At 38.8% G+C, this 26,508-nt stretch overlaps 1 long non-coding RNA gene across 1 annotated transcript in view; it reads left to right on the forward strand.

The window, feature by feature from the left end:
- LOC308706002 overlaps positions 1–13,313 on the forward strand; it is a 45,879-nt gene extending 32,566 nt beyond the window's left edge. Inside the window, exons 5-6 of the long non-coding RNA XR_014031993.1 lie at positions 9,100–9,141; positions 13,183–13,313. This is a non-coding gene — a long non-coding RNA (uncharacterized lncRNA). The remainder of the gene's footprint in view (positions 1–9,099; positions 9,142–13,182) is intronic.
- Positions 13,314–26,508: the final 13,195 nt, after the last annotated feature.

The following is a 26,508-nucleotide window of genomic DNA, read 5'->3' on the forward strand; positions in this document are numbered from 1 at the left end:
TCGTGTATCAGGGAGAGGGAAAGAGAGACAGAGAGAGAGAGAGAGAGAGAGAGAGAGAGAGACACTAAACAAAAGTTCACACCCACCCAGCCCTCCCTCCAAACCAAAAGTATGTTGGCAGCCGGCCGCACGTGTCCACCTGACATGCACCTCACACACACGCACACACACACCAAGCACAAACCCTCCCTGCGTACCTGCAGACACTGGCAGTGTGTTATGCACTAATACCAACATACTCAGCAACATGTTTACATTCTGATAATCTCATAAACACACACACACACACACACACACACACACAGTGTTATGTATTTTATGCATCTATTCACAAGGTGAACAATTTAATGTATTTTTTCCTTTAAGTCAGAGGCGCATATTTGAAGTTTTACTACTGAGAAATATGTTTTGTGAGCGTATTGTTCAATTAGGCAAAGTTAATTTATTAAAGCACCTACATAAATATACTGTGGCAGTTCTGTTGGTGAAATGATGGTAGCAGATGCTGTTTTGATATAGTATATACTGTAGTAAAAGCTCTTTCTACCTGATCTGACCTTTAGAAATGACTTTTATTGGTGAAATCTAATTTATTTAGTCATATTAAATCATATTTGTGAGTAAAATATAACCAGTAGATTTAGATGTTAATTAATTGTTAGTTACCTGACCACATTTTACACTGCATTCTGAATAAATGCAGAACATACTGTATTCGCCACATTTTAGGTTTATGAAATCACATATGAATTATACATTGTTTTTTGTACTTAAGTCAGAGAAAGTTTTTTTAATATATAGGCAAAATATTAAAATTCACCTTAAATATATGTATATTATTAATTTTATTCATAAACATTTCTGAATGTGTCTCCTTGCCTTGTGAGAGCTCAGAATGAACATTTACAGGTACTAACTTTGTTAATTACTAATATATTAATTACTATTATTAATCAATATAAAAACAAAAAACACTGGAATTTATTTATTTATTATTTACTGAATGAAAAAAAGATGTACATATATTGAATAATATTTATTGATTATTATTTCCTTAATACTTATCCAATACGTATGCTGTTTTATTAATATACCATGGTACTATGTGATTATCATATTCATATACACTGTGTTATTTTTATGCTACTCCTAGGTAAAGAATAATACCGTAGTGCTTATTTTGTAAGTGTATCCTCGTATAGCTAAATAGGCCTCATATTTATTGTATACATTGACCGCAGCCCCCGTAGAAGATGTGTATGTGGGTGTGATGTGTAAATACGTGTTGATTCTTTTCATGGCTGCGTTCCCAGCATTCAGTGTCGTATTAAAGTCAGGGAGGGGCTGGATATATGTGGGCCGCTCCATTAATACCCACCTAAAGAAGGGAGCGGGCATGTTTCTGTGAGGCTCATGAGTAAGGTGTTTGTGAATGCAGGTGTGCACTGCGCCGATAATTATACAATGCATCAAGTGAACAGCGCTAAAAACACATTACTGTGTCATTCACACTGTGCAAACGTCATCATTTAAAGATCGAGATTAATACATGTTTACCCAGCTCAAATCACTCTCAAGCACTTTGATCCCTGGAGGTGGATTTTAATTCAGTGGTGTATCATTAATCAAGTGATGTCACAGAAGAAAAGGTTCCAAACGGAACCTTAAAGGGTTCCGCCAGCGGCTTCATGTATAGAACCTTCCTTCATTGGATCATTTTATGGATTTAATTTGAATTCTGATTCAATTTTATGAATTAAACATAGTTTATCACTAGAAAAATTTTAAATAACCTGTTAAACATGAAGGCATTATGCAATCATTTAAGACACAGAACCTTTTTGCCAAACCTTTTTTCTTTCTCTCTTAAAGGACTCATCATGAGGACTCTAATCTCTCTTGATCTTCTGAGATAAAAGAGTTTGATGTCTGACACTGAAAACATACTGTAACTTTCAGAACTCAAACTTCTTCCTCAGGTTAAAAAGAGATTCATTGAAACAAAGATACTCAAATGACTCGTTCTGAACTTCCGCAAGTCGTCAGACAGATGAATATGTTAACGCATGACTGCCCACATTCACATATCAACAACGCCTATTGAATTATCAGAAACAGAAACGTCACTATTGTTTGTTTCGTTGGCCGATGAAGCGGTGGTCTTAAACTCTGAATACTGACACACATCGGTGTGGATGCAGCATCACACAGAAACATGATGCCAGAAACGATCAATTCGTGAGCGTTTTTCTTGACTACCAATATGACGAGAGTCTTCATCTCATTTTAAACATTTCATTGCTAAAAGTACTATTAATGTCATTAGCTGTGAGATGTAGAGTAGATGTAAGGTATACTTTCGTGCATCTTTTAAATCTCTCTTTGATTATTGTGTTTCAGAAAGATGAATGACACGGCCTAGTTTTTTTCTGCTCACGGCCTTTCTCTTTCTGTTTTATGATCACTGATTTCAAATGAGACAGACTTATAAATGAGGACTTACTTTTTCAGCTGAAACTGCAAAAAAAATCAACCACTTCCTTTCCTGCAGTGCCTGTGTGTGTGTGTGTGTGTGTGTGTGTGTGTGTGTGTGTGTGTGTGTGTGTGTGTGTGTGGTTCCCACAGCAGTACATGGGTAGCAAACATCTCCCTCCTAGTGACACGTACAGGGGAGTTTCTTCAACTCTGGGCCTTTTTGACCCTGTAGATTTATTTGAGTCATTTTTATTGTTTTTATGAACAAACTAATCTAAATTTGTTAGTTTGACAGACCCACAGACAGTGCTGATCCTACACTTCTGGGGGTCCTAAGCAAAACTTTTGTTAAGGGTCCCCTTTCAGTGTGTTCTTAAAACCCCCACATTTCCATAAAGTAATAATTACAATGCCAGATTTCTACAGGGGTGAATTCAGGTGGAGTGGGACTAGGGCTGCATGATTAATCGAAATTAAACCACACAGGATTTGGCATGGGCTGCGATTATTTTATGCACAGCTTGTCAGTGAAGCACGGCTCCGTGATCAGTAGTAAATGCTCCATCTGAACACCAGAGGGCGTCTCACGCAGAATCTCCAGATATGCCCCGCAGAAGATGTGGGAATCATACTATCACTGTAGCTGAATAAACAGAAGATTGAAACGCTTTGATTTATTAAATGTTGTCTTTTGTTGGACAAGGGGTTCATAAATGCTTCTCAAGTTTGGAAAGATGTTTGACGCATGTTGCTTTTTCAAATGCACGTTATAAGTAACTCAAACTCACAGTGCTTTGCGATTTCATAATCACAATAAGCCAAATCGGTTTAAGCGCGATTTCAAGTTAAGTGATTTTAAGTTAATTGCGAATAATCGTGCAGCCCTAAATGGGACACTTTTCCCAGTCATCTCAATGGCAAGAAGTGTCACAATCAACCTGAATTCACCCTACTGGAATGGAAACTAACTGCAAGTTATGAAAAACGTTTATAAATATATAAAGGGAAACCCATTATAACACTTCAGATTGGCAGTAAGTAAAATTTAAAACCAAATTTTCATTGACAACTAAATAAATGCAATTTATAATAGCAATGCTCTGTCACCATCTAGCTGTCAGAAAAACTATAACACACACCTGAATTGGCTTTCTAAATGCACGCTAAATTCAGTTCCAGAAGGATAGCTTTGTTTTGCAGCCATAGCCATGTCAAGACGCATGTTATTATCTGCCGCACTGCAAGATGTCCGAGTCCGAAACAGTTATTGAATAAATATAAATCATTATTAAAAATATTTCCACTGCACATATATTTGCATGTTATAAAGAAATATTCACATTATGGAAACATTTTCATGTATATACATTTATATCGTGATGAGCAAGGGGGCCCCCTGGTGGTTCAGGGGCGTTACGCTACTTACGTAGTTTGCGTATTGGAAGGATCGGCTCTGCCCACAGACAGATGTAAAGGGTGACCAGTAGAAATGACGAAATATAGAGGTTTCCGCATGACAGCGACACTATATCTCTCTCTGTGTGTGTATATATACACTCACCTAAAGGATTATTAGGAACACCTGTTCAGTTTCTCATTAAAGCAATTGTCTAATCAACCAATCACATGGCAGTTGCTTCAATGCATTTAGGGGTGTGGTCCTGGTCAAGACAATCTCCTGAACTCCAAACTGAATGTCAGAATGGGAAAGAAAGGTGATTTAAGCCATTTTGAGCGTGGCATGGTTGTTGGTGCCAGACGGGCCGGTCTGAGTATTTCACAATCTGCTCAGTTACTGGGATTTTCACGCACAACCATTTCTAGGGTTTACAAAGAATGGTGTGAAAAGGGAAAAACATCCAGAATGCGGCAGTCCTGTGGGCGAAAATGCCTTGTTGATGCTAGAGGTCAGAGGAGAATGGGCCGACTGATTCAATCTGATAGAAGAGCAACTTTGACTGAAATAACCACTCGTTACAACCGAGGTATGCAGCAAAGCATTTGTGAAGCCACAACACGCACAACCTTGAGGCGGATGGGCTACAACAACAGAAGACCGCACCGGGTACCACTCATCTCCACTACAAATAGGAAAAAGAGGCTACAATTTGCACAAGCTCACCAAAATTGGACAGTTGAAGACTGGAAAAATGTTGCCTGGTCTGATGAGTCTCGATTTCTGTTGAGACATTCAGATGGTAGAGTCAGAATTTGGCGTAAACAGAATGAGAACATGGATCCATCATGCCTTGTTACCACTGTGCAGGCTGGTGGTGGTGGTGTAATGGTGTGGGGGATGTTTTCTTGGCACACTTTAGGCCCCTTAGTGCCAATTGGGCATCGTTTAAATGCCACGGCCTACCTGAGCATTGTTTCTGACCATGTCCATCCCTTTATGACCACCATGTTCCCATCCTCTGATGGCTACTTCCTGCAGGATAATGCACCATGTCACAAAGCTCGAATCATTTCAAATTGGTTTCTTGAACATGACAATGAGTTCACTGTACTAAAATGGACCCCACAGTCACCAGATCTCAACCCAATAGAGCATCTTTGGGATGTGGTGGAACGGGAGCTTCGTGCCCTGGATGTGCATCCCACAATTCTCCATCAACTGCAAGATGCTATCCTATCAATATGGGCCAACATTTCTAAAGAATGCTTTCAGCACCTTGTTGAATCAATGCCACGTAGAATTAAGGCAGTTCTGAAGGCGAAAGGGGGTCAAACACAGTATTAGTATGGTGTTCCTAATAATCCTTTAGGTGAGTGTGTATATATATATATATATATATATATATATATATATATATGCATGCATTCATAATCTTGTGTAAAATTATTTACGCTTTTACATATGTATATATGTATTTCTGCTATAGAATGTCTAAAAAAGAAAATTGTATATAATTTATAAAATGTAAATAATTAAAATTAAATTAAATTATGAATAAATATAATAATAATGTGTGTGTGTGGTTGTACTAGAAATTCTGAGAAATGGTGTGCAGTAGTGGAATATACTGTACTGTTAGTGGCTGTCGGTGTCGACTACACCCCTAGAGTGGTCCAACTGGTTCACACCAGCCATCCCTCTGTGTCTCTCTCCCTCTCTCTCTTTCTGGTCCCACAACCCACTGCATGAGAGGACAAGGCAAGGAATGTAATCCAACCACACACTCATAGATTACCTCACCCTCCTCCAGTCCTCTCTCTCTCTCTCTCTCTCTCTCTCTCTCTCTCTCTCTCTCTCTCTCTCTCTCTCTCTCTCTCTCTCTCTCTCTCTCTCTCTCTCTCTCTCTCTCGCCCTCTCCCGTGATATTGCTGCCAGGTCGGAATGTTTTTCTTAGCCTCTCCTACACACTTTCACACTCACTCACACACACACACACACACACACACACACACGGCCCTCTCCTCTCCATTCGACCCCCGTTCCCATCCCATCCCATTTCTCTCTCTGTCTCTCTCTCTCTCTCTCTCTCTCTCTCTCTCTCTCTCTCTCTCTCTCTCTCTCTCTCTCTCTCTCTCTCTCTCTCTCTCTCTCTCTCTCTCTCTCTCTCTCTCTCTCGGGGTGGGTGGGTCTAGTCTGGTTGAGCTGTGCTGAGTTAAACCCCCTCACTGTGATCTCATGTCTAAACCTGCCCGCTGGAGTTGCTGGTGTTCTTACTCAAGTGTTTGGGAACGTCTTCCCACAGACACAGTACAAAAAAAACCCACACTTGCCAGTGGTGGGTGGTATTTACTGGGCAAAAATATTTCTCGCAAGCCCTAAAATTTTATATTTTTGATCAGATTTATATATTTTGGTGCAAAATCTTTTCTTTTTATTCTTGCAAATCAGATGTGCTAGAAAAATTGCACATAAAGCATGTAATGAGTTATTGTGTTTATCTGACTCGCAGCATCATGTACTGTATAAGATCAATGTTCAGCCATCACTGAAACTGCACCTGTTCACAAAGACTTGAACATGAGATTTTGATGGCAAAGAATATTCCACATGTATGTTGCTGGAGTCTGTGTTATTGCATATGAATGAATAACAGTTTTTAGATAGTTTTTAGCTTTAACTTGGCTTAAATGTTTTGTTTTTCATTCACCACTGAGATCTGAATGAATAATGAAATGTGATTGTTGAATCCATTTTCAGGAGGTTCGTTGTCATTGCAGCAAATTCACCATCTTTAAAGAAGGGCCTTAAACTTCTTGCAAACATTTGTGGCAAACTGTTAAGTTAGCCAAACATAAACCATTTTGAAAAGGCCACCACAGGAAAAAAAAGAGAGATATTTTCATTAAGGAACGATCATCAAGTAGACAGTTTGAATATCATGGATTTGCAACCTGTCGAGTTTTATTAACTTCCCAAACCTAATTTTGTTGTCGCATCTGGTGTTTGGCGAGTGTTAATTTTGGACCCACCACTGCTATCAAATCCACACACACTTGAATGCAAAGAGTTTTCATTTCCTCCTGTCATTTCGAGAGTTTCTGTTATTTAAATGACAGGAAGTGTGATGTAGTTTTATAAAGGTTACCAACTTCTTTATACTCTTTTTTTTTCTTTTCCTCTTGATGTGGTGTGTTGAGCAGAAAGTTCAGTCTGTTGCGTAGCCAGACTGACTCTAGAGACATCATCCTCTCCACATACACATGAGTAGCTTTGACCAACACTAATGATAATTGTTATAAGGATGATAAAAAAAACATGAATTGAATGAGGTGAAGATTTATTCACTTATATATTTATTTTGAAAAACATCACAAAACTGCTCATAAAATCAACTCCACCTTTTAAGGCAAAAATGTTGGACTATTTTGCTTCAATCACATTTCTTCTTTCACACTAGTGTAAGGAAAACATCCAAAATACACATTAAGTGCTTATTTTATTGCACTTTCTCAACTTGAGTCTGTAGATTTCAATCACGATCCATATCTTTAAAGGTCATGAGTCAGAAATATCCATTTCAGAAGCTTTATATACACCAAACTTTACAGCAACAAAACGAAACAACAATTTTGAGTCTGGCTTTATCCAGCGTTCATATTTCTGTTCTGGAAATGTACGTTATAAGGGAAGAACAAAACATTAAACTTGGTTAAGGTATCTGACGAAAAAAGACAAAAAAGGCAAATTACAGCTATGCAATAAAAAAATAAAAAATACAAATTCTTAGAATAAAAAGCTGACAGGAAAAAGCATACACTGACCACAACATAACCAGTTATTAATATTCTGTTTTTTCTCTCTTGGACAGTCTCGTCAAAAATGATGTTGGCACAATTTGTCATGTCTCATTGCGTTATCATACACAAATAAAACAATTGACTCCAAGCACAACTATGTAAAATGCTTTAACAAAATTGTAGTAATATTTGAATAACGGGTAAAGGAGTCAATGTTCCTAGGCCAGACATCATGTTTGTCCACTACTGTATGTCAAATAGTGCTTTTTTGAATAGATAATGCCTTATTTGCATATTTAAACATAACATTTCAGCAAACTTTTATTACAAAACAATGTTAATGTGCTGTGATTAATTAACTGGGCAAAGTATGTTGAGATCAGTTAGTTAATGTTTTTTACCCTATTCACCTGTAGTGTCTCCTCCTTTAGTGTTTCCCAGCTAATTAAACCTGTGAATGTGACTCCTGCAGGTCAATCCGATTGGAGCTTGTGGTTTTCACAGGTTCTGTCCAGTTTTGCGTCAGACGGTCAGCGAGTGGACTGTGGGTGTGTGCCGTCTGAGACTCAGACTAGTCCACGGGTGACCACTGGAAGTTAAACTAGTAATCACTCCGGCTAGCTATCAGAAGCCTGGCGGGGAGGGAGGGCGTGGCTGGTCGCTGAGGGATTATGGGTAAGGCCATCTTTGGTGGTGAGATGTTAAAATAGCCTGTTTCAGTGTGGACTCTCGGGCACGACTGCTCACCGTTGGCAACACTCGTTTAGCCGACCGCCGTCCTGCAGAAGCACTTTTATGAACGGCACAATGAAAGATCGGGTCTGAGATGGGACACCCGTGTGGCGCGCGTGTGTGTCTAGACTCCAGAGGGAAATTGCATGTTCATAATCCACATCAAGTTTTCTGAGCGCATTGTAGTCTGCTACTATCAAAGCAATTAAAAATACCATCCGTGCAATGTGTATTGTGAATACTGTGCTGAAAATGTAAAGGTATAGTCCGACCAAAAATATTTAGAAGAACAATGGGAATCGAACGACATCGGAGCCCATTGACTTCCATTGTTTGGACAAGAAAAGAAAGAAAGAAGGTCATACAGGTTTAGAACAACAAAATAATGACAGAATGCTGTAAACCTATTTCTTTAAGAAATATTACACTGTAGACATTTAATTTAAACAAACATTGGGGGTATACTGTACATTGTAGTGTATATATATAATCTTTTAAGGTAAGAAACTACTGGCAATAACTATTTATTTGCATATATGCTTTATATGCATTGCATTTATGCAATATTATATGTATTTAATAGGCATATTTTAAACATTTCAGAAAACATAAATTTCATTTAAAATGTATTGTCATTGTCTTACGGGAAAACGGACCAAAAATGTTCATGACTCAACTTGTTTACTTGTTTCACAGAAAGAAAAAGAACAGAAAGCCATTCGAGTTTGGAACTACAGGGTGAGTAAATGCTGACAAAATGTTCATTTTTAGGTGAAATATTCCTTTATTACCACCGACTAGTAATAGCAAGTAGCACATTTTGGTTAAACTAAGGCTTACTGACTATTCAAACAGTAACTTACCACTTGAAAAGGAAATGCATCAACACAGAATATTCACAACTATAAGAGCTTTTCTGCTGAGCCCAAGAACTATTGAAGAACCTTTATATTTAAGAGTGACAGAGATTTTGACAGAAGAGTGACAGACCGTCATCCTATGTGATTTTCATTTGAGAAGGACTGTTAGAGGAGGTCTGAAAATGCATATCTGTTGTCTGTGTCATGGATCTCTGTGTGTATGTGTGTTTTTACCTTATGTAATGCATGAATCAGAAGTGTGAGCAGGCCACTGGAGTTTGGGTGGGTGCTATGATTTTCCCCTGTACTGGGCGGACGGAGGGGAGTAGTGATCACTTGTTTTCACGCTCGCTCGCTCACTCACACTCACTCACTCACTCGACTCCACTCACACTCACTCACTCACTCACTCGCTCACTTACTCACTCACTCGCTCAGTCACTCAACTCCACTCACACACTCACTCACTCACTCGACTCCACTCACACTCATTCACTCACTCGACTCCACTCACACTCACTCACTCGCTCACTTACTCACTCGACTCCACTCACACTCACTCACTCACACTCATTCACTCACTCGACTCCACTCACACTCACTCACTCACTCACTCACTCACACTCACTCGACTCCACTCACACTCACTCACTCACTCGCTCACTTACTCACTCACTCGCTCAATCACTCAACTCCACTCACACACTCACTCAATCACTCGACTCCACTCACACTCATTCACTCACTCGACTCCACTCACACTCACTCACTCACTCGCTCAATCACTCGACTCCACTCACACTCACTCACTCACTCACTCACTCACTCGACTCCACTCACTCACTTACTCGCTCAATCCCTCGACTCCACTCACACTCACTCACTCACTCACTCACTCACTCACTCGACTCCACTCACACTCATTCACTCACTCACTCACTCGACTCCACTCACACTCACTCACTCACTCGCTCAATCACTCGACTCCACTCACACTCACCCACTCACTCGCTCAATCACTCGACTCCACTCACTCACTCACTCGACTCCACTCCACTCACACTCACCCACTCACTCGCTCAATCACTCGACTCCACTCACTCACTCGCTCGCTCACTCACTCGACTCGACTCCACTCACACTCACTCACTCGCTCACTCACTCGACTCCACTCACACTCACTCACTCACTCACTCACTCACTCACTCGCTCAATCACTCGACTCCACTCACTCACTCGCTCAATCACTCGACTCCACTCACTCACTCACTCACTCACTCGCTCAATCACTCGACTCCACTCACTCACTCACTCACTCGCTCACTCACTCACTCGCTCAATCACTCGACTCCACTCACTCACTTACTCGCTCAATCCCTCGACTCCACTCACACTCACTCACTCACTCACTCACTCACTCACTCACTCGACTCCACTCACACTCATTCACTCACTCACTCACTCGACTCCACTCACACTCACTCACTCACTCGCTCAATCACTCGACTCCACTCACACTCACCCACTCACTCACTCACTCGCTCAATCACTCGACTCCACTCACTCACTCACTCGCTCACTCACTCACTCGCTCAATCATTCGACTCCACTCAACTCCACTCACGCACTCACTCACTCGCTCAATCACTCACTCACTCGCTCAATCACTCACTTGACTCAAGTCATTACATGCTGACTTTAAAGCTTGTCTTTTGTTGACAACAGCTGGTTTAATGGCACATGTTGCGTTCCCAAATGCATGTTATTAGATCAGTATTTACTGTGAACTGAGTTGCTCCAAGACACTGAGAACATTGAATTATGAGTTTAATCATTCACGTGAACATAGTGCCATGCTTAACACTGAAACATGGAACGTCATTATTCCGATTTAATCATTCACGTGAACATAGTGCCATGCTTAACACTGAAACATGGAACGTCATTATTCCGATTTATCGTGCCGCCCTATTATAGACGAACTCAAACACTCACACCAAAAGAAGACATTTAGCATTTTTTTAAGAACTGAAAAAGGCTAGTTTTGGCTAGTTATGTCCAGCGATGTTATGTAATACATTATCTAAAACTATTTTACAGCTCATTTTGCTCATTGCTTTATTATGCACATATGTACACTTAGAGTTAGAGCACTCCTAATCCAACTCTCATTTCATTTGTGAAGTTCCCTAAAACATGCTTGTGCTCTTGTACATATTGTGCATCTGCCTGACTGAATGGCAGAGTAAGTTCACTGTAATACAAATGATTTTGTTCGCTAATAACACACACACCCACATGAAGGCACACGTCGTAAACCAGCACCTTGCAAGTGATCAGACGTGATAGATGGGAATCTCCTGAGGGAAGAAACGAGTAGTGAAGTGAAGCCAGCTGCCAGCGTGTATCAGAGACTCTGGCACACACACTCGCGCTTAATTACAGGAGCGCAGCGAGCAAATTTAGGCAGGATGCTAACCAGAGAGGAGGAGGCAGAGGCAGTCGGGCCTGGACGGGCTCTGAGCGGGACAGAACCGCAGAGGCGACGGGGGAGGCTATTTCAGTCGACTTCACTCTCATTATTTATCTTAGTTCGAGTCCCCGCGCTCAGGCACAACCTACAATTCTGGCCTGCAGATGGGCTAGAGCATCAGACCCTCCCACAACACGGCAACCCACGGGCACATTCACCTAAATATACAACACACACAACTGGACCCTCCCACACCAGATCTGAGTAACACTCGCACTCAATACACCCTCTCTCTGTTCGTCTGTCTGTCACGGTGTTAGTAGAGGAACTTTAGGAGAGGGTTTTTAGGAGATCCTGGATCATCACTTTACTTGAAGATTATTTTTATTAACATTAAATCAAATGTAATATTTCATAATATAATTGATATAATTGAATAATATAATATAATATTAATTGTTCTTTCTTCTAGAAAGCAGTGAAATTACTGAGAGCTTCTGAAGACTTGTCACAAAATCAATTTTTTTATATTTAATATTTATATTTGATTGTTTAATATGAATGTTAATGTAACATAAGTGTATGGATTACTATATTATAAAATATTTAATATTTATTGTTTCTCCTACATGATGATGGTTTCTGAAGTTTTCATTAAATTTATTTACCATATTAAGTATATTTCTATGTGTATATTAGATTACATCATATATTTAATATTATTTTGCTATATATTGTTATAGTATATTTAATGTTTCTCTTAGAAAGCAGTGAAATTACTGAAACCAACTGAAGATGGTTACTGAGGTCTGTTTACCACTATTTTGATATTTATATTGGATTAAACAATATATTTAGTATTTTAATAGTATATATGCTTATATTATAATATATTAAATTATTGTTTCTCCTACAAAGAAATGAAATTACTGAGAGAAAGAGCTCTGCGTAAGAGCAAACTTTAAGCAGTATTGTTTCCTGTGGCATTATAAACAAATGTGTAAGTATTGACAAGAACATTATTGAGTAAATAAAAACATTAAATGGATGTTAGAATGTAATTTTGTCTCATTTAAAAAAAACAAACACTTTTTTCACTGTGATTATCGTCACATAAGGAAGCCGGTCTGGGGTTACCTTTGGATTCATCTGTTGATATATTGGCTAGATGAAGTGTTTTCACACTTACACTGAGATTTTGAGTTTTCTGATGTTGCTCAGTGTTTTTAATAGAGCTGTAATGGAACATTAGCGAGTGTTTGATTAGTGTTGGTGAGTTATAGCTAACGGCTGTTGACCAGCAGCACGTCCACCCACTGTGTGCTTCGTACAGATGCCCTCACATCGCGCTCGCTCGCTCTTTTAATTTCGCTCTTAGCTTTTATATATTGATTTGAAATTAATTGAGTCTAATTATCTTTCTCTTACTGTCTTTTCCTTTCGCAGACCTCATGAATCAGTTGCTGCCTTCGGTTGCACCTGGGAGGTTTTTCCTTCTTCCAGCATGTAATGATTTCAAGTCAGATTAAAATTTACTTTACTGTACATCGCAAAATGGACATTCACCAGATCGACTGTATGTTGGCTTTCCCACTTCTTTCATATGGACATGTGTCAGAAATGTCCAGCTAGTTGAAAATTGTGCGTTTCACGCTGGTAAATATGATCGATAGTCCACTTTAGACATTCAACTGAATAGAAGAAACTTTGCAACTACATGTCAACTGATTCTACTAACCCGAACTCTAGGCAAGGCAAGGCCAGGTTAGTTGACATGTTGTGCAAAGTTCCTTAAAGTTAGTATAATGTGTAAAGTGGACTATCAAAATAAAGTGTAACCCATGACATTTCTGTTGTTGTTGTTGATGCAACTTTGAAACTGTAGCTTGCCAGACTACAAGCTACTCGTAATTCGTAAGTAGTTTAACAACAATCAGGCCCTTTTGAAATGTAGTTCGCTACAATATCAGCTACTAAAAAAGTAGATAACCACTACTATTCATAAGTTTGGGGTCAATACATTTTTTTTTAATAGAAATGAATAATTTTATTCAGCAAGGATGCATTGAATTGTTCAAAACTGACAGTAAAGGTATTTTTCTGTTACAAAAGATTCTATTTCAAATAAAGGCTGTTCTTTTGAACTTTCTAATCATCAAAGATGGTTTCCACAAAAATATTAAACTTATGTCAAAATTGATAATAATCAGAAATATTTCTAAAGCAGCAATTAATCACATTAGAATGATTTCTGAAGGATCATGTGACACTGAAGACTGGAGTAATGATGCTTAAAGTTCAGCTTTGATCACAGGAATAAATTACAGTTTACAATATGTTCATATAGAAAACAGCTATTTTAAATGGCAATAATATTTCACAATATTAGTTTTTTTTACTGCATTTTTTGTTAAATAAATACAACCTTGATGAGCAGAAGAGATTACATTTTTAATTTTTTTATTTTTTTTTATCTTACTGACCCCAAACATTTGCGCATTTACTGTAGTGAACAACTGAATTTCGGACTCAATTTCTAAAGTTAAAGTATAACAAGAGAACTGTATACTCAAATATTTTGGTGTGTGAGTGTGTAAAGAGTAGGATGTTTTTTGACCCTTGCATATAAAGGGCATCATTAGCATACATCTCCCTGTCAGAACTTCATGTGAATTGAGCCGCACGTCTGCATATACATTGATCGTGTAGGAGGTTTGTGGATTGACGTGAGGTTTTCTCTGATTAGCATGTGGAGGTGAGATGCCTGATGGTCTTCTGTCAGTAATGAGCAGATAATGCACACGCATCCGATTGTAAAGGCATATAAACAATAACGGCTTCATTAAATCGGAGTAGCTGTAATTAATACATGCACATTCAATATAAATCTGTTCATGCACTTATACTGACCTCGCATGCACAAATACACCCTTCAGAAAAGAAAATCTCACGAGCACAATTTGAAATAAAATACATTTAATATAATGTACTGTATACAAATATATAAAATCTCTAATGTTAATTTTGCTGTGTTTTTAAATTATTATTAGGATTATTAATAAAGTAAAAAATACTATAATTATTCAAGATTATTATTATTATTACATTTCATATTAATAAAATACATTTAAAATTCTGTAAATCTTTGTAATTCTTAAGTAAAGCTCAAGTATATTTTTAAGTATACTTTATGTAGCAAGTACTAATATCAATGTACTAGTAGTATACTTGTAAGTGTACTATTTAAACTAAATTGGCCCATATTTTTAGTGTATAACAGAATACTTTTAAGTATACTGTAAGTAGTAAACTTTGAGTGCACAATTAGTTAACAACTACATTTTTTACATTTGTACTGCAACTATACTACAAGTGAACTTATGTGTATACTGATTACTAGCACATTTTTAGTTTATATGAAAATACACTTTGAAGTATACTCTCAGTAAACTTTTATGATTTTAATAGTGTTTGCAATCAAAAGACAGAGATCTCAATATGAACTCAGTCAAATGATTTGTGGATTTATTTTGAAGCTCTCTACACTCAATGGATGTCCGGATCTAAGGACTGATCGGAGAAACAAAATTGAGGCTTAAATGTGATTTTGTAAAATCAGTCTTGCATAAAAGTTGCATTTAATCCAATGAGGCAATCTGCATTTGTTGGAAATTCATTCAGTTCATCTTTTATGAACGAGGCCCATTGTGTTCAGACTCAGTCAGGTCATCAGTATATTTCTTACGATAGAGAGAAGCGTAATCCTACACAGTGTTTCTTGGCATGATTGCGAGATGTCTACGGCCTCCCTGTAGGCGACGGCAGCTCATCATGACTCTCGTAGACTGGCGTGTGTGTTGTCACCGGTCCAGTAAGTGATGAAGAGAGAGGTGTGTTTAGTGAGTCCTGCTGTGGTGACAGTCTCTAATCAGCTCGGGTTTGAGGGCATGTCTGCTCTGCCCAAAGGCAAAGTCTATGCTCTGGGACCACCGATATCATTTCATTTCTCTTTCTGTCTCTGGCTGGCTCTCTCTCAGTCTCTATCTGTATTGTTTCGAAGCCAATAATGACCGATGGCATGATCTTGTTTACCTGCGGTCACTGAGGAACGCACAAGCATGAACCAATCTAAAACTACACTCATGTCATCATACTAGTGTCTGTATGAAATCAAAATCCCGAGCCCATTTACTTTCTTAATACATGTTTCTGGTCTTATTGCCCTTGTGAAAAAGATGTGCAGTTTTGCATTTATTTTTTTTATGGAATTCTTAACTTGGTTAACTAAAATACTTTACTGTCTTGTCTATAGAAACTATTTCTATTTTCTATTTCTATAGGTATTTAAATATAGTTGTAATTACACATTTGCAATGAAGTTGCAATTTAGTACATTTTAATTATATTTGCTTTAAATGTAATATTGAATGACACACATACAGTTCAAATTAAAATCTAGTTCTTTGCGTGTGCTTTAGTATGTTAGTCAACACATCACGACAAGTGTACTTCAAAGCATGACAATAGATTATGACTGAAAATGGACAGTTTTGAATTTTCAATGTACTCTCTTTCAAGTGCAGATTTTTAAATGGATTTGTTGTACACTGCCAGTGCACATTTAATACAATCAAGCACACTTGTTTTTCAGGCTGTGCATGATTCATGTGCATGTTGGTCATATGGTGAGATCTATTGGGTTGCTATGGTTCATTGGATTACATCAGTTTATTGGTTTCTGGGCTCTTTAAAACAATAGTATAGAGGTTTCATGGGTTTATGGTTAGTGTGGTTAGTATGGGTCAGTTAGCCCCTGCTGGTATGTGCTGTAACTACAACATTAAAGGAGCAAAAAGCATCTTTCTCCATTGACAGCCATTGAAAAGAAGCAATGCAGTCTGACAAAATAATATTTTGCAAATCGCAAAAAACGTGTGAAAATATTCTAATGATGTTTTTGCAACTGCTTGTTTTTTGTGTGTTTCAGGCCGTTGGTTTGTGTTTTTTCTTGATTGCGCAATCACACTGCATTTGGTTTTGCCATGATGCAAATATACAACCAGGCTGTGTATTAAAGGGTTAATTCATGTAGTTCCAAATCCATAAGACTTTTGTTTACCTTCAAAATACAAATTCACTTTGATCATCATCACAACATTGATCATCTCCCATAAATAGAAGCTCAGCCATACTTGCTTGATGCACGAGAATGATCCTCATTGGCTCTTGCTGATGCTCAAACGTGATGCGTAACACGAGAACGAACCTCATTGGCTCTTGCTGAAGCTCAAACGTGATGCGTAACACTAGAATGATCCTCATTGGCTCTTGCTGAAACTCAAACGTGATGCGTAACACGAGAACGAACCTCATTGGCTCTTGCTGAAGCTCAAACGTGATGCGTAACACTAGAATGATCCTCATTGGCTCTTGCTGAAACTCAAACGTGATGCGTAACACGAGAATGATCCTCATTGGCTCTTGCTGAAACTCAAACGTGATGCATAACACGAGAATGATCCTCATTGGCTCTTGCTGAAACTCAAACGTGATGCATAACACGAGAATGATCCTCATTGGCTCTTGCTGAAACTCAAACGTGATGCGTAACACTAGAATGATCCTCATTGGCTCTTGCTGAAACTCAAACGTGATGCGTAACACGAGAATGATCCTCATTGGCTCTTGCTGAAGCTCAAACGTGATGCGTAACACTAGAATGATCCTCATTGGCTCTTGCTGAAACTCAAACGTGATGCATAACACGAGAATGATCCTCATTGGCTCTTGCTGAAGCTCAAACGTGATGCGTAACACGAGAACGAACCTCATTGGCTCTTGCTGAAGCTCAAACGTGATGCGTAACACGAGAATGATACTCATTGGCTCTTGCTGAAACTCAAACGTGATGCGTAACAAGAGAACGAACCTCATTGGCTCTTGCTGAAGCTCAAACGTGATGCGTAACACGAGAACGAACCTCATTGGCTCTTGCTGAAGCTCAAACGTGATGCGTAACACGAGAATGATCCTCATTGGCTCTTGCTGATGCTCAAACGTGATGCGTAACACGAGAACGAATCTCATTGGCTCTTGCTAAAGCTCAAACGTGATGCGTAACACTAGAATGATCCTCATTGGCTCTTGCTGAAACTCAAACGTGATGCGTAACACGAGAACGAACCTCATTGGCTCTTGCTGAAACTCAAACGTGATGCGTAACAAGAGAATGATACTCATTGGCTCTTGCTGAAACTCAAACGTGATGCGTAACAAGAGAATGATCCTCATTGGCTCTTGCTGAAACTCAAACGTGATGCGTAACACGAGAACGAACCTCATTGGCTCTTGCTGAAGCTCAAACGTGATGCGTAACACGAGAATGATACTCATTGGCTCTTGCTGAAACTCAAACGTGATGCGTAACAAGAGAACGAACCTCATTGGCTCTTGCTGAAGCTCAAACGTGATGCGTAACAAGAGAATGATACTCATTGGCTCTTGCTGAAGCTCAAACGTGATGCGTAACACGAGAACGAACCTCATTGGCTCTTGCTGAAGCTCAAACGTGATGCGTAACACGAATGATCCTCATTGGCTCTTGCTGATGCTCAAACGTGATGCGTAACACGAGAACGAATCTCATTGGCTCTTGCTAAAGCTCAAACGTGATGCGTAACACTACAATGATCCTCATTGGCTCTTGCTGAAACTCAAACGTGATGCGTAACACGAGAACGAACCTCATTGGCTCTTGCTGAAACTCAAACGTGATGCGTAACAAGAGAATGATACTCATTGGCTCTTGCTGAAACTCAAACGTGATGCGTAACAAGAGAATGATCCTCATTGGCTCTTGCTGAAACTCAAACGTGATGCGTAACACGAGAACGAACCTCATTGGCTCTAGCTGAAGCTCAAACGTGATGCGTAACACGAGAATGATACTCATTGGCTCTTGCTGAAACTCAAACGTAATGCGTAACAAGAGAACGAACCTCATTGGCTCTTGCTGAAGCTCAAACGTGATGCGTAACAAGAGAATGATACTCGTTGGCTCTTGCTGATGCTCAAACGTGATGCGTAACACGAGAACGAATCTCATTGGCTCTTGCTAAAGCTCAAACGTGATGCGTAACACGAGAACGAATCTCATTGGCTCTTGCTAAAGCTCAAACATGATGCGTAACACGAGAATGATCCTCATTGGCTCTTGCTGATGCTCAAACGTGATGCGTAACACGAGAACGAATCTCATTGGCTCTTGCTAAAGCTCAAACGTGATGCGTAACACGAGAATGATCCTCATTGGCTCTTGCTGAAACTCAAACGTGATGCGTAACACGAGAACGAACCTCATTGGCTCTTGCTGAAACTCAAACGTGATGCGTAACAAGAGAACGAACCTCATTGGCTCTTGCTGAAGCTCAAACGTGATGCGTAACACGAGAACGATCCTCATTGGCTCTTGCTGAAGCTCAAACGTGATGCGTAACACGAGAATGATCCTCATTGGCTCTTGCCGAAACCTCAAACTTGATGCGTAACAAGAGAACGAACCTCATTGGCTCTTGCTGAAACTCAAACATGATGCGTAACACGAGAATGAACCTTATTGGTTCTTGCTGGAGCTCAAACGTGATGCGTAACACGAGAATGAACCTCATTGGTTCTCATGCTTGAGCTTCCTTTTACCAAAATTAAATGCTGTAAACATTGTTCACTGATCAAGAAGAAATGGTTTTATAACTAATTTCTTATTTGGATAGTTTTCACAATTTACTCCCCCTCATGTCAAGAACACAAAAGATGATGTTTTGAAGAACACTGGTGTCCAAACAACACTGGACCCGGCTGAGTTGGGACAAAAAAAAAAAAACACTGACACCTACCAAACCACAGGTTTGGAAGACATGAAAGTGAGTAAATGATAACAGAATTTAAATTTTTTTGATGAACTGTCCCTTTAAAAGTTTCCATATTGAGCTATTTATACGGGTCCAACTTAAAGGTTTTGTGTCTAGGTCCAAATATTTCACAACACTGAATACAGAAGTAATATAGTGTTAGATTTTTTTTCTCTCACTTGAAGTTCTAAAAGTTCTAATCGGAACTTTTAACGTTCCCTTTTGTCCAACGGATCTTTTAACATCTCTAACATCTTTAATAGTTTGCAAGATGATAGTAGCCTTTCGTCTAATCATAAAATGTGTCCGTTTTTGATTTGAAATACCATGAATGCATGTTGTCGTCTGAGTCTTTGTTTTGAACCGAGCGACAGTGACGGTAAAAACACAACCCTGCGTGAGCCTCAACGCTGTCATTAAAGAGACCCGAGGGGGGACGGGAAGTCACATCTAACCCTTCATCACCGGCCGTTTGGCTCAGACATCACTGTCAGCACGGTAAGCAGGTCAGATCGTATCTGTGAGAGGAACATGGGACTGTTCTTCAGACATGGCCGAAGCCTGAAGATGATAGTATCAGATTGCTTTACCGCAGTCAGGAAGGAGAAACTGACAAAATACTATGATTGAGACAAGCTTGACTTTTTTTCTTTATAGATAGATATTTAAATCGGAGGAAAAAAAACTTGTTAACTGCAATATAAAAAAGTGCGAGTGGTGTTATGCAATGACGTTCAAGCAAAAGTATATTTTGGGACGTTGTGTAACACTCATTTGTGAAGCATTCAGGACGTTAAGATAATCTAAACAGGTCATCACTCCCTCCGCTCTTCTTGTATCGGGTCTGGAGGGAGTTTTAGGGGCAGAACCGTGAACCGTGAACTCTGAAAGCCGCACAGCTGACCCTGATCAAAGACTGAACATACAAACTGAAAGAGCAAAGCCACTTCCAGGACCTTGCTGTGGGAAATTCCAGCCCGATATAGTGCACTGTTCTAATATTTCTCTCATGTGAGTAAATAATTACACTTCTCCACACCTACCCGCCTCTCACAACAGGAAACACTTGCATGATAAGAACAGGATAAACACATATTAAAAACACGCATATTTTGCAAGACAAATGAATAAATCTTGAGTTCACTACATGTGGTTGAAAAGCAGAGTATTATGTAAGGAATAGCTGTAAAATAACTTAAAAACGGAGGTTCTATATTGCCATGGATGGTTTCATAACGAACATGGAATATTTCCAGGTTCTTCAGATTATTAAAAGGTTCCTTAAACTATGAAAAAACTGAATGGTTCTCTGGGAAACTTAAAATGGTTGTTCTAGGGCATTGCTTCAGAAAATCCCCTCTTCGAACCATTATTTTTAAGAGCGCGTCATACAAGTAACACCATCATGTTTTAATGCACGACCTTAAAACATTGCGGGAAACCGAATCATCAGTGTCCCAGAGTTTAGTGGTTCAAGATGACTTGTTAAAGCTTGAATTTGCTTACAATATGATTAATTCTGAGGTAAGCTTGTGCATCACAGATGACATTTGCTCCTAGATGTTTTTCAGAAACGGCGTTTTAAATGAAGTTAGAGTTCCATCATATTGGACACGCTGTTGGACATTGCCGTTCTTGAAAAATAAGCACATTTTTTGGTTAATGCAATGACATTAAAGGGGTCGTGACATGAGAAACCAAATTTGCCTTGATCTTTTGTCATATAAGAGGTCTTTGTACCATTAAAACGTCCTGCAAGTTTCATAGCTCAAGACGTCCTCCCCATTATAAAGGAAGCATTTATTTAATCAAGCTCTAAATACAGCTCGTTCTGGATCCATGGTATGAAGTGACGTCACGGTACGAAGTGACGTAGCAGTCGTTTGCATATGGCCGCCTCCAGCGTAGACAACTACGCTTCAAGCGCAAGATAACTAGCCTCATTTCATCATCGCATCTGTCACGCGCTTCACGTGTTCAGTCGACGTGCAGTGAGTGGGTCTGTTTACAAGAAGATTGCGATGTCACGCAGATGTGCTGTTCCTGGCTGTGGACAAACAACATGTTTGAATAATATACGCTGCTGAAAGATCCAGACTTCAGGGGAAGATGGATGCAGTTTATTTTTCGCGGACGTCCCAGTCACGGCAGTGTTAATTTAAGCGTGTGTTCTCCATATTTCAAGGATGAGGACAGTTGAGAACAATCGCAGTTTGATGCTTTGCCAGAAAACTTTACACGATAAGGCCGTGTGGACTATTCTGGGCTACACAACGACGACGCAAACTGTAAGTAATGTAGGCTATTTAAAACTTAAAACTTTTTTAAAACGTTAATTGCATTTAATTCATTATGAATAATCACCGTGTTTTTTAGCCTACTTATTGTTTTATAACCGTCATGTTCATGCCCCGTAGGCTATTAAAAGATGTAGGCTGTTAAACTGACAAAATAGTTTCACACTTTCTATGTGGACGGGCTGATGCATTCTTAGTTGTGTTGATGGTTCATTTCCTCTAATTCCGACTCAAACATCATCACCATCGCCTCGCACGCATCACCCGTTACTATGGTAAAGGTAAACACAGCTCCGCAAAATCCGCACGTTTTGAAAAGGGGGTGTTAACAATTGATGCATAGGCACTGACGTTATCCAATCATAACAGTGGGTGTTAACACTGAACTCTTAAAGGGGAAACACCCCCAAAACAGACTGTTTGAATCAGAGCATGAGAAACAGGGTGGGAAAAGGTCATAAATCACTAAATTTTAAACGTTTTTTGTCCAAAAAACTATAGTAATACCATAATTGCACCTAAGGGAACACAATAAAAGAAAAGAAAAAAACATGTCATGACCCCTTTATGAGACACGAGAAATCATAATGATTCATATTTCACATGCTTAAAGTCTGTGCTGGTATTTATTGATTATGTAGGACCAGATTTGGTGTGAATCTTTAAACTATCTTCCTTTTCCTGAGCTGTGTTAAGAGGATCACCTCACACTGGGGGTTTCCTGTGCCTCTTTTTAACCGCTATGGGTTTTCAGGCCTTCTGTGCATCCACCGCTGCGGCCAGTTTTATTTTAACAGGTTTTAATGTTCAAAGGAGACCACTGTCCTGGGTTTTTGTTTTGAGCTCTGGGTTTCTTTGAGAGGCAGGCTTGTAATTTGTGGTCTCAAATGGAGACCTTTGCAACCAGTTTCCTTTTGCTCATATGCAACATACAAGGCAAATATAAATATAAATAAAGGCTTTGCCACCTCACTTATATGAATCCAAATTTTCACTCAAAAAAATACTGTAATTATTGTTTTCTTAGTAATGTGGTTATGTTTGAGAACACAAACAACAGAGATATAAATTACTGAACAGACAAAATAATTATCCCCATTTAAAACCGATTTTGAAAAGCTCTTTGGATTTATTTGCTTTTCCAATATTGTTGGATCATATTTTTGGATCAAAAATTTTAATTCTCATTTATTCACCCTCTTGTCATTGATATATAAGGTATATATATATTGATATTGTATATAATGTATGCAAGATATTAATATATAAATACATATATTGAATGTATAGAAGCCTGCTTGTAATATATTTATAGCATAACTAAATTAGAGATTTATGACATTCTTTATATATATATATATATATATATAAAATCTCACAACATCAATGTAAATATTTAAAATATATACAATTTATATTAATTACATATATTTTTTAAATACTATATATGCACTGATGATGTGATTTTATGTATATATAATTTGTTATATATTTACATTTTATTGGAAAATCTTAAACCTCACAAATTAACATTTATGGAAATTATTAAAGCTTTTCTAAAGATTTGTCTAATTATAATTATTACATTACTTTATTAAAATATATAAAGATAATTATCATATTAAATTTTTTTTTTTTATGCATTTTAAATTTTGCAAATTCTATTTACAATAATACACACACATACATACTACTCTCCATATCTGTCTATATCCGTTGACTTTTTGTGCCAAGAACACTTTCCGTTTTTGTTCTCGTGCACTAAACCAGCGCATGTGTGTATTATTGATACTGCACTGGATAGGCAGGAGTCGAGGTTATCGCCACCGTGACTCATCGGGACTTCCTGCTTGGACTTCAAAAAAGAGTTGGCTGATAATATTGGCTGGGCACACGGTGACTGTTCCTCTCTCATGCTTTCTCTTTTCCATCCTCTCATTCTGATGTTGGTGTGGGAATCAGGGCCTGCGCGACCTCTTCGATGACCTCAGTGGGAAACGGCAGCCATTTATAGAGTTGTTTCTTTGTCTAAATGTCTGACTGCAACTGGAAATAGACTATAGTGCTAACAAACTCTAGCATTAATATACATAATCAGACCAACCACATGCGCAGTTGACATGATGTATTTTTTCAGCATTTTTTGTATAATTAGTGATGTGTGCATGCGTGTGTGTGTGTGTGTGAGAGTGCGGTTTAATTAGCATAACATCACACACTCACCGGATCAGCTCAGATTTTTCTAAAATCATGTGTTGTACTTGTTGCATCGGTAGTTCATCTTATCCGTATGGATTTCAGCCTCCCTGTAAAATGACCTGATTTTACCCAGAATGCTTTTATCTGCATTGTGGCCCATCCGGCAGACAGCAGCCATTATACAGCGCTTTCTCAATACTGGGGCCTAATTCTGCATGCAGCGTTGCAAATGACTGTCAGAGTAATGAGAGCTCAGCGCTGTGTGTGTGTGTGTGTGTCTTGTGTCATGCTTGCATGTCTCGTGTGTGTGTGTGTGTGTGTTACTGTAAGTCATGTCTCATGCTCACTGGGGCTCCTCCAGGCGACGGGGGTCTGTAAACACCTCATCAGCTGATTAACCAACCTCAGTTAACACACACACACACATTGTCATAGAAACAGGATAGTTCATGTCCCGGTTATAATAGCAAGATCTTGTACACTTACTGTGTGTAAATGCATGTGCTGTATAGAGGAACTGGTTAGAAGGGTTGACTGACCCACACAACATGGACAAACTTTACACAGTGATTTTGAAGCAGCCTATGGCTATGTTTGGAATAGCATACCACCATACACAAAGAATAATGCAGTGCATACTGTGCAGAGTATGCAAATTTTGTATATACATTCAGTACCCAGATGACCTGACACACTTTCCCAAATTATGCAGTACATTATACGGATTACTGTATCCCACAGTACAATGCATTCAATCTTCTGTTTTAATAGTATAAAAAAAGATGGTTGAAATTAGTTATTTCAACTTAATTTACAGTGTTAGATTAGAATAACTTCCCTGAAATGAGTTGAGAGAACTCAAATATCCAAGTTGCCAGTTAAAGCTAGGTTAAACAACTTCAGAGCGCTCTCCAAAGCTACAGAGTTGAATTTCGTTCAGAGTTGAGCGGAAGTCAATCACTATAGAAATGAATGAGAAGTGCTGTAAACTGAATCCTTCCTGTTGCGCAATTTACCATGACTTCTCTTGTAAAACAGTAGAACCTCTGAGACGCTTTACAAAAACCCAGAAACTTAACAAATCTGACGTGTGGCTTCCTTCAGAAACTCCAGCATGAGCTCATCTTTCAGATGAAATGGCGTTAGCATCCCATCATCCCTCTCTTTAGATGCGTAACCAGTCAATCTTCCACTAATAATCTTCATTAGTTTCGTCACGCTAATAATGACTGAGCGCTCGGTGTTTGTTTGAGGGAACTTCTGCTCAAATTTTATGATGTTGCAATTCACCTTTTTTTAAATGTCATGTTGTTTTTGTATTTTAAATCTGATTGGGAAATGAAGGGCGGATTGATGCTCTTCTTTTAGTCTTTTTGTTGAATGTCTGGCCACACGTGTTCACTTCATTATGTACATTTGAAAAGGATTGTTTTTTGTGTTTTTTTTTGCATGTGAAGATGTTTTTGTATGAAGGCACCTGTAGTTCTTGCCATTGTATATCAATGTTTTTACAGTGCTTGCAGATGCACAATAAAAAAATTCCATCTTATTAAAATCTAGAAAGTTCCCATGAAGGTGCGTCCACAACCGTCACACACCAGCATAAAGTTCATCTGAAATTGCCAACATCACTCGTTTTATCTCTACAAATTTCTGCGGAAAAACACTCAGTGTCACATGATCCTTCAGAAATCATTCTAATATGATGATTTGCTGCTCAAAAAACATTTCTGATTATTATCAATGTTGAAAACAGTTAATATTTTTTATGGAAACTGTGATTGGGGCTGCATTATATTTTAAAATATATTACAATAGGACACACTTATTTTAAACTGTAATAATATTTCACAATATTAATTTTTTACTGTATTTTTGAACAAATAAATGCAGCCTTAGTGAGCAGAAGAGACTTCAAGACATTCAAAAACATTTTTTTACAAATCTAATTTTCCAACATGACAGTTTATGACTATTCTGAACATTCCCACCATGTGTTAACCGTTGCAGCAATATTTGTTGTACATTAATAGTTTATCACTGGAGTGATTTTGCATTGGTTTACCAATACCAAACATACATCTACTCTAGTTTGCACTTTGCTTTAGTCCCTGTACCTGCTCTCTCGGTTGTTCTTTGACAAGAACTATATTTGGCACGGCTCTCGTCTTCGGTCTCCATAGCGCGCTCCCCCCCGTCGGCCCGTAGTGGTCATGAGTTCTCGGGGCATCGAAGGGTAACGACAGCATCCGGATACGCCAGGTCGCCACCCTTCAGTTGCCATGGTGTCGGCGCGGCAACCGAGGTGAAAATTAAAGATGGTGGGAGGCGTCTCGCGCCTCCTTCCCCGCGTCCCGAGGGAGAGGGAG

This window comes from Scardinius erythrophthalmus (genome assembly GCF_964197995.2).
Source record: "Scardinius erythrophthalmus genome assembly, chromosome: 17".
Lineage (NCBI taxonomy): Eukaryota > Metazoa > Chordata > Actinopteri > Cypriniformes > Leuciscidae > Scardinius > Scardinius erythrophthalmus.